The sequence below is a fragment of the Taudactylus pleione genome, unplaced genomic scaffold, assembly GCF_031769625.1.
Source record: "Taudactylus pleione unplaced genomic scaffold, aTauple2 ptg000314l, whole genome shotgun sequence".
Taxonomy (NCBI): Eukaryota; Metazoa; Chordata; class Amphibia; order Anura; family Myobatrachidae; genus Taudactylus; species Taudactylus pleione.
In genome coordinates this window covers 15,647,699-15,660,793 of record NW_028284715.1, presented here as the reverse complement: position 1 = coordinate 15,660,793, position 13,095 = coordinate 15,647,699, and the positions used below count along the sequence as shown (strand labels likewise).

At 45.3% G+C, this 13,095-nt stretch overlaps 1 protein-coding gene across 1 annotated transcript in view; it reads left to right on the top strand.

Annotated features, from left to right (window-relative positions):
- The window catches only part of SDC2 (syndecan 2), a 128,237-nt gene that overhangs the window by 60,184 nt on the left and 54,958 nt on the right, over positions 1–13,095 (top strand). The gene's annotated exons all lie outside the window — the stretch shown is intronic.

Genomic DNA, 13,095 nt, shown 5'->3' with positions numbered 1-13,095 from the left:
AGATGCTCATAATAATCAATCGGCTTCTAATGCAGTAAATTACGGCACTTAGAACCGGTAGGTAACACCATCTTTAGATGGCGTTAGCCAATAGAAGCCAAACGGGGCCTCTTTCTGCAATCTGTCCCCTGTGGCAGCATGCGCCGTTCTGCGCATGCGCAGAGGAACTTCTGGGTATTAGGGACAGCTTTTATCGGGAGATCTGTCCTTTGCGATATTAATCGCATTACTATATACATACCGGTGTAATTAACGCCAGTATGTACCTGATTTACCTGATAAGTGGCAGCATGTACCACATCACAGATGCGATGCTTAGTACATCCCGCCCTAATTGTAATTTTTCTTGCACAGCCAGTAAAATGACCATTAGAAGCTGATTGGATGGCATGGGCAACTTCTCCACTTTATCTTTCTCCAAGATTTGATACACCCCCCCCCCTTTTTTTTTTCTCCTCCTGTTCGGTTACCTTCAGTTATTATGTATGCAGTACTGATGTAATAGAGCGCCTCGTTCTGAGTTTTATTTACTCCAAAAATTGGTTGTCACAAACACCTATGCATGGCAGGTATGCCGATGGGCCAGAAATAAGTTGGGAACCACTTTAATAATGTAGAGATGTGCCCTCATACACTGTGGCTCTGCTTGAGGCCCATCTCTGAGCGCCAGGTCCCGGGCATCTTTTAATGTGCGTCTTATTCACATATAGAAAACAGCTGGAAGCGACAAAACGACGTGGCTAGCTTGCACTGATCAATCTGATGTGTGACATTTGTATATCTGTGTACGACTGAGTCTGGCTCCGATTACAAAGTGATATGATACAGCGTCTATTGCCTTTTCTCCTAGCCAAGTACTGTTGCACTTCTTCTGCGACTTTGTCCATGTTTAAAATAGAGATGTGCGCTGAGCCCTGTGTTTTTGGATTTGGATTCAACATTGTGATTTGGGTTTTGTTCTGTTTTTTTATTAAAAAATTTTTTTTAATTGCTACGTTTTTAAAAACCATTAAATTCATGTAACTTTTTGCAACCAAAAACCCGAAATTCGGATTTAAACTCCGATTTCCGAACCGTGGGAAAATCAGAACAACGACTCTGATCTGTCCTGATTCCCAAAGATGGATTCAAAATTCCTGTGCGGTTAAAGTCGCACCCCAGCGGCTCCAGTTTATGTTGAATGGTGTTTTGTATGTCTGCGATATTGAGCTACAAACTTTAAAGAAAAAACTACGCTACACATCTCGGCATGGTTCAGTCACGCCGGGTATATCGCGACGTATGGGCGCTAAGTGTATGAGGACACATCCGTACACGTATTGCACATTTTTAACTTTTTTCTTCACTTTGAAATAATTCTCACTTCCTCACATTTATTTTTACAAATATACCCAGTAGTTTTCCCGCTATAAAGCTAGCTTATAACTAGCAGTACTTTATTTATCATTAGGCTCCAGTTTCTGCGGAGAATCTGTCTGATGATCCAGTGTGTGACAGATCAGTCTGCCCTCCCTTCTGAGAGAGGAGAGGGAAAGCAAATCTCTGCTGAAGTCATTTTTCTTCTGAGAAAATTCCCAAGTTTTGCAATAAGGAGGTAACGAATCAATGTTTCCGTCTGGCGGGTGGGTGTTTGAAATCCTGTTTTGAAACCTGCACAGTAGTTGTCTTATGATCTGAGGGAGCCACAGAGTCCTAACCCACCTCAAAAATGTTATTTAACTGAAGGAGGTTTTCTTTAAAACAAGCATGCCCATACTTTACCCGAGATCACGTTCCAGTAATGTGTGCCTGCCTTTTTTTTTTTTTCTGTCCCAGGCATGAGAAGCGTGTTGTGAAATTTTAGGCTGTGCGAACAAACCCATATGTGTTTTACATACCTAAGCGTTAACAAACATGTAAGCATTTGGCTTGTTTATTGAAGTTGAGGGAAGAGCGTTGCTGTTTTTTCATCTCTCCTCTCCTCAGACGTGTCGCCTGTTTTCTTTTTTGATAATATTGCATTATTTTTGCCAGAGAGGAAAAGATTTGTAATGAAAATGTTAAATATACTGTTTACAGTCAGTTATGCAACAAATTTAAAATAATTGTTTTTCCTTAAAGGAAAAAAAAAACAACTTTCCATATATGTTCAGAAGTGGACAGCCAATGTAACTAGGCGGGAAAAGATTGGACAACCTCTTCTTAAGCAAAACGTCCCTCTACATTTAACAAATATGGGGCAAAGTCTGTCCACAGATTATAATAAAGTTCTTTGAAAACTCTCCTATATCTCCTATAGAACTGCATTGTAGAGCTAGCATACTGTGCGCTTACATCAACTACTGACAGAGAGCAATTTACTTGTTCATTCTTCAGCGCCAGCTCGATCTTCGATTTTGTCTACTCTCCTGGTAACCCTCCCCACCTTAGCACTATTACTTACTCATTCCATAGCTAATAAGTAATTGGCTGTCCCATTTTTCTGGTCTTCAGTAAGATGGCGGTCACCAGGTTGGGAGGAATTTTCATTAAGAGGTATAAGAAGTGTTTATAGATGTTTCCAGATTACTCTTGCATGGTTTGGGCATTTAATTTCCCTACAGTTTTACTACCTGTTTAAACTAGGGGTGTGCACCGGCCACTTTTCGTGTTTTGTGTTTTGGTTTTGGATCTGGATCTTTCTTCGTGTTTTGGATCTGGATTGGTTTTGCCAAAACCACCCTTCCGTGTTTTGGGTTCTGGGTTTTGTGTTTTGGATCTGTATTTTTTTTAAAAAAAGCATAAAAACAGCTAAAATCACAGAATTTGTAGGTTTTTCTGCTCCTATGCTATTATTAACCTCAATAACCTTAATTTCCACTCATTTCCAGTCTATTCTGAACACCTCACACCTCACAATAGTGTTTTTATGTCCAAAACGTTGCACCGAGGTAGCTGGATGACTATGCTAAGCGACACGAGTGGGCGGCACAAACACGTGACCCATCTAGGCGTGAAACTGCAGTGGCAGACAGGATGGCAGTTTGAAAAACTAGGCCCCAAACTGTACATAATGCAAAGAAAAAAAAGAGGTGCAAGATGGAATTGTCCTTGGGCCCTCCCACCCACCCTTATGTTGTATAAACAGGACATGCACACTTTAACAAACCAATCATTTCAGCGCCAGGGTCTGCCACACAACTGTGGCTGAAATGATTGGTTCGTTTGGGCCCCCACAAAACAAGCTGGCAATTAATGTGTCCCTGCACAAACTGGCTCTATGGAGGCAAGATGTCATCCTCATCCTCCTCATCCACCGATTCCTCACCCTCTTCAGTGTGTACATCCTCATCCTCACAAAGTATTAAATCGTCCCCACTTGAATCCACCACCACAGGTCCCTCTGTACCTTCTGGAGGCTGGTCTCCCTGGAAGAGCTGATAATTCATTTTGATGAACATCATCTTCTCCACATTCTGTGGAAGCAACCTCCTACGCCTTTCGCTGACAAGGTTCCCGGCTGCACTAAACATTCTTTCGGAGTACACACTGGAGGGGGGGCAACTCAGGTAAAATAGAGCCAGTTTGTACAGGGGCCTCCAAATTGCCTCTTTTTCCTGCCAGTACAGGTATGGACTGTCTGCCATGCCTACTTGGATGCTGTCACCGATGTAATCCTCCACCATTCTGTCAATGGTGACAGTATCATATGCAGTGACAGTAGACATGTCAGAAATTGTTGCCAGGTCCTTCAGTCCGGACCAGATGTCCAAACTTGGTCCTGCCTGCCCTGCATCACCGCCAGCGGGTTGCTTAGGATACCTAAGTTTTTTCCTGGCAGCCCCAGTTGCAGGAGAAAATGAAGAAGGAGCCGTTGACGTGTCACGTTCCGCTTCAGCTGACAGTGTGTTCACCAGCAGGTCTTTGCACCTCTGCAGGCTTGTGTCGGCCGGAAAGAGAGACACCACATAGGCTTTAAACCTAGGATCGAGCACGGTGGCCAAAACGTAGTGGTCTGATTTCAACAGATTGACCACCCTGGAATCCTGGCAAAGCGAATGAAGGGCTTCATCCACAAGTCCCACATGCCGAGCGGAATCGCTCCGTCTTAGCTCCTCCTTCACTTTCTCCAGCTGCTTCTGCAAAAGCCTGATGAGGGGAATGACCTGACTCAAGCTGGCAGTGTCTGAACTGACTTCACGTGTGGCAAGTTCGAAGGGCTGGAGAACCTTGCACAACACGGAAATCATTCTCCACTGCGCTTGAGTCAGGTGCATACCCCCTCCTTTGCCTATGTCATAGGTGGATGTATAGGCTTGTATGGCCTTTTGCTGCTCCTCCATCCTCTGAAGCATATAGAGGGTTGAGTTCCACCGCGTCACAACCTCTTGCTTCAGGTGATGGCGGGGCAGGTTCAAGAGTGTTTGCTGGCGCTCCAGTCTTCGGCACGCAGTCGCTGAATGGCGAAAGTGGCCAGAAATTTTTCGGGCCACCCAAAGCGTCTCCTGCACGCCCCTGTCGCTTTTCAGAAAATTCTGCACCACCAAGTTTATTGTGTGAGCAAAACATGGGACGTGCTGGAATTTGCCCAGATGTAATGCCCGCACAATATTGGTGGCGTTGTCAGATATCACAAATCCCCAGGAGAGTCTAAGTGGGGTAAGCCACTGGGCGATGATTTCCCTCAGTTTCTCTAAGAGGTTGTCGGCGGTGTGCCTCTTACTGAAACCGGTGATACACAGCGTAGCCTGCCTTGTAACGAGCTGGCATTTCTGAGATGCTGCTACTGGTGACGCTGCTGCTGTTGCTGCGTAAGGTGATACATCTACCCAGTGGGCTGTCACAGTCATATAGTCCTTAGTCTGCCCTGTTCCACTTGTCCACATGTCCGTGGTTAAGTGGACATTGTGTACAACGGCATTTTTCAGGACACTGAGGACACTTTTTCTGACGTTTCTGTACAGTCTCGGTATCGCCTGCCTAGTGAAGTGGAATCTAGACGGGATTTGGAACCGGGGACACACTACCTCCATCAATTGTCTAAATCCCACTGCACTAATGGCGGATACCGGACGCACGTCTAACACCAACATAGCAGTCAAGGCCTCAGTTATACGTTTTGCTTCAGGATGACTGCTGTCGTACTTCATCCTCCTCGCTAAGGACTGTTGGAGGGTCAATTGTTTAGTAAAAGTAGTGGTGTTCCTACTTCCTCTCTGGGATGATGAACGACTCCCAGCAGCAGCAACAGCAGCAGCGGCAGCAGTAGGCGTAGCAATGCAGGATCCTCCGGAGGAATCCCGGATAGGAGAGTCAGTCATGCCAGTGACATGGCCTGCAGGACTACTTCCGATCCTAACTAAGGAGGAAATTGACGAGGAGGGAGTTGACGGTGTGGTTTGCAGGCGCTTGGATACAACAGGACAACGGGATTTAGGTGTCCCTGGACTGCTTACGGTCTTAGCCAAAGTTTCTGAACTTGACAGTAACTTTTTATGAACGCGCTGCAGGTGCCGTATAAGGGAGGATGTTCCTAGGTGGTTGACGTCCCTACCCCTACTTATTTCACCTTTACATATGGTACATATGGCAAGACAGTTGTTGTCCGGATTTGGATAGAAATATTGCCAGACCAAAGAGGTGGAATGTTTGGTCTTCTGCCCAGGCATGACCGTGATGGGCTTTTTCATCCCACGGACAACAACTGTCTCCCCCGGAGCCTGATTTAAACAAACCACATCACCATCAGAATCCTCCTCGCCAACTTCCTCCTCAGCGCCAGCTACACCAGTATCCTCATCCTGTTGTACTTCAACAGTGACATCTTCAATTTGCATATCAGCAAGTGGACTGTGGGTGCTCCTTTCAGCACTTGCAGGGGGCGTGCAAATGGTGGAAAGAGCCACCTCTTCCCGTCCAGTGCTGGGAAGGTCAAGCATCGCAACCACCACCACACTTGGACTCTCCTTGGGGATTTGTGATATCTTCTTAGAAAGCACAGTTCTTCGCTGTGCTTTTGCCAGCTTAACTCTTTTGATTTTTTTAGTGGGAGGAGGGCTTCCATCGTCATGTGAAGCTGAACCACTAGTCATGAACATACTAGGGATCGACCTTAGCCGTTCCTTGCCACTCCGTGTCGTAAATGGCATATTGGCAAGTTTACGTTTCTCTTCAGCTGATTTAAATGTCTTTTTCAAGGTCATTTTCCTGAACTTTGCCATTTGGGATTGTATGTGCCCTCTACTATGACATTGGGCATCGGCCTTGGCAGACGACGTTGATGGCATGTTATCGTCTATGTCATGACTAGTGGCAGCAGCTTCAGCACTAGGAGGAAGTGGTTCTTGATCTTTCTCTATTTTATTTTTATCGGAGAAAGTTTGGTCCTCCATTTATGTTATATCGATTTGATATATACGTGCGGCTAAACACAGAAAATAATTTTTTTTGGGGTTTGGACTGGAGTGTACTTTCGGGGGTTACAGCACCCTTTAACGGTCAAGCCAGCCGGCCCTTTACTTATGACACAGGCGCACGCTTGGCACTACTTTGTTGATGCACGTGCGGCTACTGCGCACACAATTCACAAACACAGAAAATAATTTTTTTTTTGGTTTGGACTGGAGTGTACTTTGTGGGTTACAGCACCCTTTAACGGTCAAGCCAGCCGGCCCTTTACTTATGACACAGGCGCACGCTTGGCACTACTTTGTTGATGCACGTGCGGCTACTGCGCACACAATTCACAAACACAGAAAATAATTTTTTTTTGGTTTGGACTGGAGTGTACTTTCGGGGGTTACAGCACCCTTTAACGGTCAAGCCAGCCGGCCCTTTACTTATGACACAGGCGCACGCTTGGCACTACTTTGTTGATGCACGTGCGGCTACTGCGCACACAATTCACAAACACAGAAAATAATTTTTTTTTTGGTTTGGACTGGAGTGTACTTTCGGGGGTTACAGCACCCTTAACGGTCAAGCCAGCCGGCCCTTTACTTATGACACAGGCGCACGCTTGGCACTACTTTGTTGATGCACGTGCGGCTACTGCGCACACAATTCACAAACACAGAAAATAATTTTTTTTTGGTTTGGACTGGAGTGTACTTTCGGGGGTTACAGCACCCTTTAACGGTCAAGCCAGCCGGCCCTTTACTTATGACACAGGCGCACGCTTGGCACTACTTTGTTGATGCACGTGCGGCTACTGCGCACACAATTCACAAACACAGAAAATAATTTTTTTTTTGGTTTGGACTGGAGTGTACTTTGGGGGTTACAGCACCCTTTAACGGTCAAGCCAGCCGGCCCTTTACTTATGACACAGGCGCACGCTTGGCACTACTTTGTTGATGCACGTGCGGCTACTGCGCACACAATTCACAAACACAGAAAATAATTTTTTTTTTGGTTTGGACTGGAGTGTACTTTCGGGGGTTACAGCACCCTTAGCGGTCAAGCCAGCCGGCCCTTTACTTATGACACAGGCGCACGCTTGGCACTACTTTGTTGATGCACGTGCGGCTACTGCGCACACAATTCACAAACACAGAAAATAATTTTTTTTTGGTTTGGACTGGAGTGTACTTTCGGGGGTTACAGCACCCTTTAACGGTCAAGCCAGCCGGCCCTTTACTTATGACACAGGCGCACGCTTGGCACTACTTTGTTGATGCACGTGCGGCTACTGCGCACACAATTCACAAACACAGAAAATAATTTTTTTTTTGGTTTGGACTGGAGTGTACTTTCGGGGGTTACAGCACCCTTAACGGTCAAGCCAGCCGGCCCTTTACTTATGACACAGGCGCACGCTTGGCACTACTTTGTTGATGCACGTGCAGCTACTGCGCACACAATTCACAAACACAGAAAATAATTTTTTTTTGGTTTGGACTGGAGTGTACTTTCGGGGGTTACAGCACCCTTAACGGTCAAGCCAGCCGGCCCTTTACTTATGACACAGGCGCACGCTTGGCACTACTTTGTTGATGCACGTGCGGCTACTGCGCACACAATTCACAAACACAGAAAATAATTTTTTTTTGGTTTGGACTGGAGTGTACTTTCGGGGGTTACAGCACCCTTTAACGGTCAAGCCAGCCGGCCCTTTACTTATGACACAGGCGCACGCTTGGCACTACTTTGTTGATGCACGTGCGGCTACTGCGCACACAATTCACAAACACAGAAAATATATTATTTTTTTAGCACTTGGGGGGAGCACCCCTGATGGACAGAGCACCCCCTGGACAACACTACAGCACTCCTTTAGGACTGGGACACTGCACAGGACTTTGGAGTGGACACAGCCCCTATGGAGAACTGACTGCACAACACAGTCCAGCCAGCCCCTATGGACTTTGAAGTAGTGGACACAGCCCCTATTAACAACAGCAGCACAGCACAACACAGCCAGCCCCTATGGACTTTGAAGTAGTGGACAACAGCAGCACTACACTACACTACACTACACTACACAGCCCTAACTCCCACCCTCCCTCTTCACTGTCCACAGCCGAGTGAGAAAATGGCGCCGACGCGGGTACCTTATATAGGATCCAAAACCCGCGAGACTCGGAAGGCGGGATGATGAAGTTTTGCCTCGATTTCAGATCCGAGTCAGGCGGGAAAAGTCGAGCCTGACTCGGATCGGACTCGGATCGGGGGGGCTCGGGGGGGTTCGGATTTCAGAAATCCGAACCCGCTCACCCCTAGTTTAAACCTGTTTAGTTGTACGAACTATAAAGTTCAATTATTTTCTAGAACTAAATTAGATTTACCATGTGACAGTAGCCCTCCACACATTTAATATTTTTCTTCTAGGCTTTTTTTTTTCTTACTCTTCACTCATTTTGCTTATCAGGAGCAATGGTTATTTGAGGATTGCTATCGTTGAAGTACTTTGGGATATTAATAAGTGTCAGTCTATGGGGTAGATTTATCAAAGCTTGGAGAGAGATAAAGGGGTAGAGGTACTAAGCTTTGGAGAGAGATAAAGTACCAACCAATTATCTCCTGACATTTTTTCAAACACTGGGACAGGAGCTGATTGGTTGGTACTTTATCTCTCTATCCGAGGCTTAGTACATCTACCCCAAAGTACCAACCAATCAGCTTCAAACTGTCATTTTACAAGCTGTGTTTGAAAATATAACAGTTAAGAGCTGATTGGTTAGTACTTGATTGTTCTCCAAGGTTTGATACATCTCCCCCTATGTATTAAAGATGTGAATAGAGGGGATGCAGTCAGGAAGCCGACGGTCGAAATGCCGACTGTCGGCTTGCCAACTGTCTCCCGGCAGGGGTTTGATGACAGGTGTCGAAATCCCGACGCCTGTCATTTTACCTATGCCGGGAGCCCGACGCCAGGCATACCGATTGAAGGTAAGCCGGGCATCGGGTGCGGACAGCCACGGGGGAAGGGTGGGGAGTAAGGTGAGGGGCTCCTGGGGGGGACTTAGGGTTAGGCACCCCCCCCAGGATGGTTAGGTTTAGGCTAGGGGAAGGGGAGGGGGGGTAGGCGCCCCTGGGGGGAGGTTAGGGTTAGGCACCCCCTGGGAGACTTAAGTTTAGGCTGCAGGGAAGGTGGGGTTAGGTTTAGGCACTTACAGGGGGGGTATTCCATACCGATCCCGAATAGAGTGCCTTCAGTAAATAAAGTGCATAGTTTTAAACCATAGAAATCACAATGTTCTGTTGTGAATGGAAAATATCTGCAGATCGGTGATTAGGGGGATAACTAGGCAGAAATAGGGTAATTTTTCCTAATCAGTACAGCCAATCATGGACCCTTACCAAGACCATGTGACGTTTTGGGCACCTGCTTGCCGACCTTTGCACTGGACACTTAAACACCGTAAAACCTGCTCTCACTGTAATTAGTTAATTTGTTTATAAATGTGATGTCTGTTCTTCTCAGATCTTTGTGTACAATTTTTAGGGTTGTATCGCTTCAAATAATCACTTGTATTGTGAGTCACTTAGAATTCTGCCTGCAATGGTTGCACTTCATAGCAGAGGATTAATCATGGGCCAGCCGTCATTTAGACTACACAGATGTGTTATCTTAGTCACATATAGGAAGGCGGAAGTGTGCGTCTGATTTATGTAATCTGAGTGCCTACATGTGTCCTGAGGACTCTGTAATAGCTACTATTAATGAAAGTTCATATATTCCGGGAGACTGAAGATTCATCGTTACTCCATAACCTGCAGCTTTTTCGCCTGTTTACACTGTCACATTTTTGTTTTCTTTTTTTATACTTAGAGCTCATTTCACTGTAATTAAAGTCTGAATTTTCTTCTTCAGTATACATAAATATCGGCCCAGTACAGATGTTGCTGCTTTTAAAAAACTATGCCTAAATCAAACCTCTATTGCCCCTCGCCAATGACAGCCGGAGGAGGGTTACACCTCACCATGAATGAAATTTTGATAACAGCTTGCTTTAAATGAAGTTATCTAGGGTCTTAGGGGGTGAGTCAATTGTTTTTTTTTTTGGCGGCGATAATTAGTGGGCGTCCGATGGAGCAATTCAGTTGTCTTGGGCGCTCATTCTTTACTGCGCGTGTCGTGCCCAAAAGCACCGAGATAAGCTGCGCAAAGCTGCTAAACCTGTCTAAACATATGGACGCGACGTGAAAAGTGCCAAAAGCCAGACGTTTCGCACATTCAGAAATCTGGGCACCTACGGCATTCGCGCCCAATTGGAGCAACAATTGAGGCTTATCTATCATTGTTGGGAATGGGCCTCCATAAAGTTTTTCCTGATCACCGCATACCATGGTGATAAGGAAATATTTGTCTGGGAGTTAAAACAAATAAAATGTTGCCGTAGCAACAATTGTCCTGGCTAAAAGGATGGCAGGTCAGTGATTGCTATCGCTTTCACGCTCTACTGCCTGTTCTGACAACCCATATGCTCCGTATCGTTTTGCGATAACTGGCTGGGGAGGAGCCTGCTGCTTATGTCATTTAGAATAATTCGCCGCGAACACGGATTTACCGGACTGAGGGGTCTATTTACTAAGCAGTGTTAGGAGACAGAGTGAAAAGTGATAAGGTGCCAGCCAATCAGCTCCCAACTGTCATCTCACAGGCTGTGTTTGAAAAATGACAGTTGGGAGCTGATTGGCTGGCACCTTAACACTTTTTACTGTGTCTCCTAACACTGCTTAGTAAATAGACCAATATGTGCTCATCCATTCTAATGATCCTTGCTAAAAGAAAGTCATTTCATTCTATTTGTCTTGCGGGGTGATGAGAGGAGAACACCTTTTTACTGTCCTGTTCTCGGCACAATGGGCAGCTTATTTTATTGTATTTATCAGAGAATTTGTGGAAACTGCAAAAGTCTACAAAACTGTTACAAAGCAGACCACAGGCATCTTATGACCTGGGACTTTATTTACTTTACCTGCCGTGTTTAAGCCTGAAATTTAAATTGGCAATGTGTTTAATAGCAAAATATCACTTGTTTTGTTATAAAAAACATTGCCCTCTTAAATAAACCACATAGTACATAGATGGTAAAGGTCATAGGGAAGAATGATGACTATATTGCTCAGTTTGGCATTTTTAATGTTTCCTGTGTTTGCTGTCATTTTAGTTTGTGATGGGACGCACAAGGCAGACAATGATGGAGTTTATGGGGGCGGTTCAGTTGTTTTAGACGCCCCCCGCTGGGCATCTATATGAACAATCTCCCGACTGAGCAATTCATTTGTTGCTCCATTCAGATGTCTAAAGCTGTGGGGGGTGGGGCACATTTTTCTTCTCGCAGCCTCCTATGGTGTGAGAGGAAATGTGTGCAAAGTCTGTTTTTTTGGGTTCCCTAATGATGGTTTGGGCACCCAAACAGCTGTATGGGCGCCCTAACCACTACTTTAAAGCAGAGATTAAACCTGGTGCTTGTAGCTGCGATAAATACTAATGGGCGCCCGAACGGAGAAACCATTAAATTGCTCTGTCGGGTGCCTATTTGTATAGACGGCCAGCAGGGGGCATTTATAACAAATGATTTACAGCCTATAAGTCTATTATATTTTTCTAAATACTTTTTTGTTACATTTGTGTTTATATATTCATTTTTTTTTACCATTTGCTAGGAATACTTTTTTGCTTTCATTATGTTTTTCTTGAGATGTTTTGACAGAATAAAAAAAAAACCATACGTCAAATTTCTCTAACTCTCCATAGAGCACGTCACACAGTAGGTGGTAAAGAAATATCATTACACCCAGTCTTTCTAAAAAACTTTGTTCTAATACTATCTAATATATTGTTTCAAAGGTCCCTAACCTCTGCTAGGACCACATACACATACACATACACATACACACACATACACACATACACACACACACACACACACACACACCAACACCAACACCAACACCAACACCAACTCTTCCAGATAAACAAACTGGAAAACACAAAGCTGTTTGTTTTTGATTGTTGTCTCTATTCAGTATTGTGTTTTTTTTAAAGAACATGTTTAGACCTCAAAACTCAGAATCCTTCTTGATTTCATGTACACTTCAAGCTTGCACAAAAGCAATCTCCTTTATGTACAGACTGTATATTTGCTTTGTTTTTCTATTTGCCCAATAAGTAATTTTGCACAGAGAACATTAGTACGAATAACGGAAGGATGAAGTTAGCCTGATGGCCTTTAAACCTCCAAGGCTGTCGCAGATGGTGTGTGTGTGTAAATGATATTTTGACATTGTGGTCCCCATTTTGTGGTTGATGCGTCTGTAGCTGCGGGGTGATGGAGCTTCGGGTGCGTCTGGTTAGTTTGTAGCACGCTGTTGGCTTTAGCCTCCCTTCCCGTTTTTGTCATGTCTAAGAGCGGTGTGGCAGTCCATCTTGCTGCACTGGTGCGGCACGTTCTTCTCATACTTGCTGACCTTCTGTCGGATCACGTCATTGACCCTCCCCGGACTGCCCACTTTCATTACTGCTGCGGAGAGGGTATTTTCCGTGGATGGTGGCGGAGCCGGAGACTTGCCCTCTCTTGCCGGCGGCTGATTTTCAGGAGCCTCACGGCCATTGTGGGAGAGTCTACAAGTATGGTTCTTCACTTTACTGGGTAAGCTGCTTTCACCCTAATGCGGTCGATGGCACGG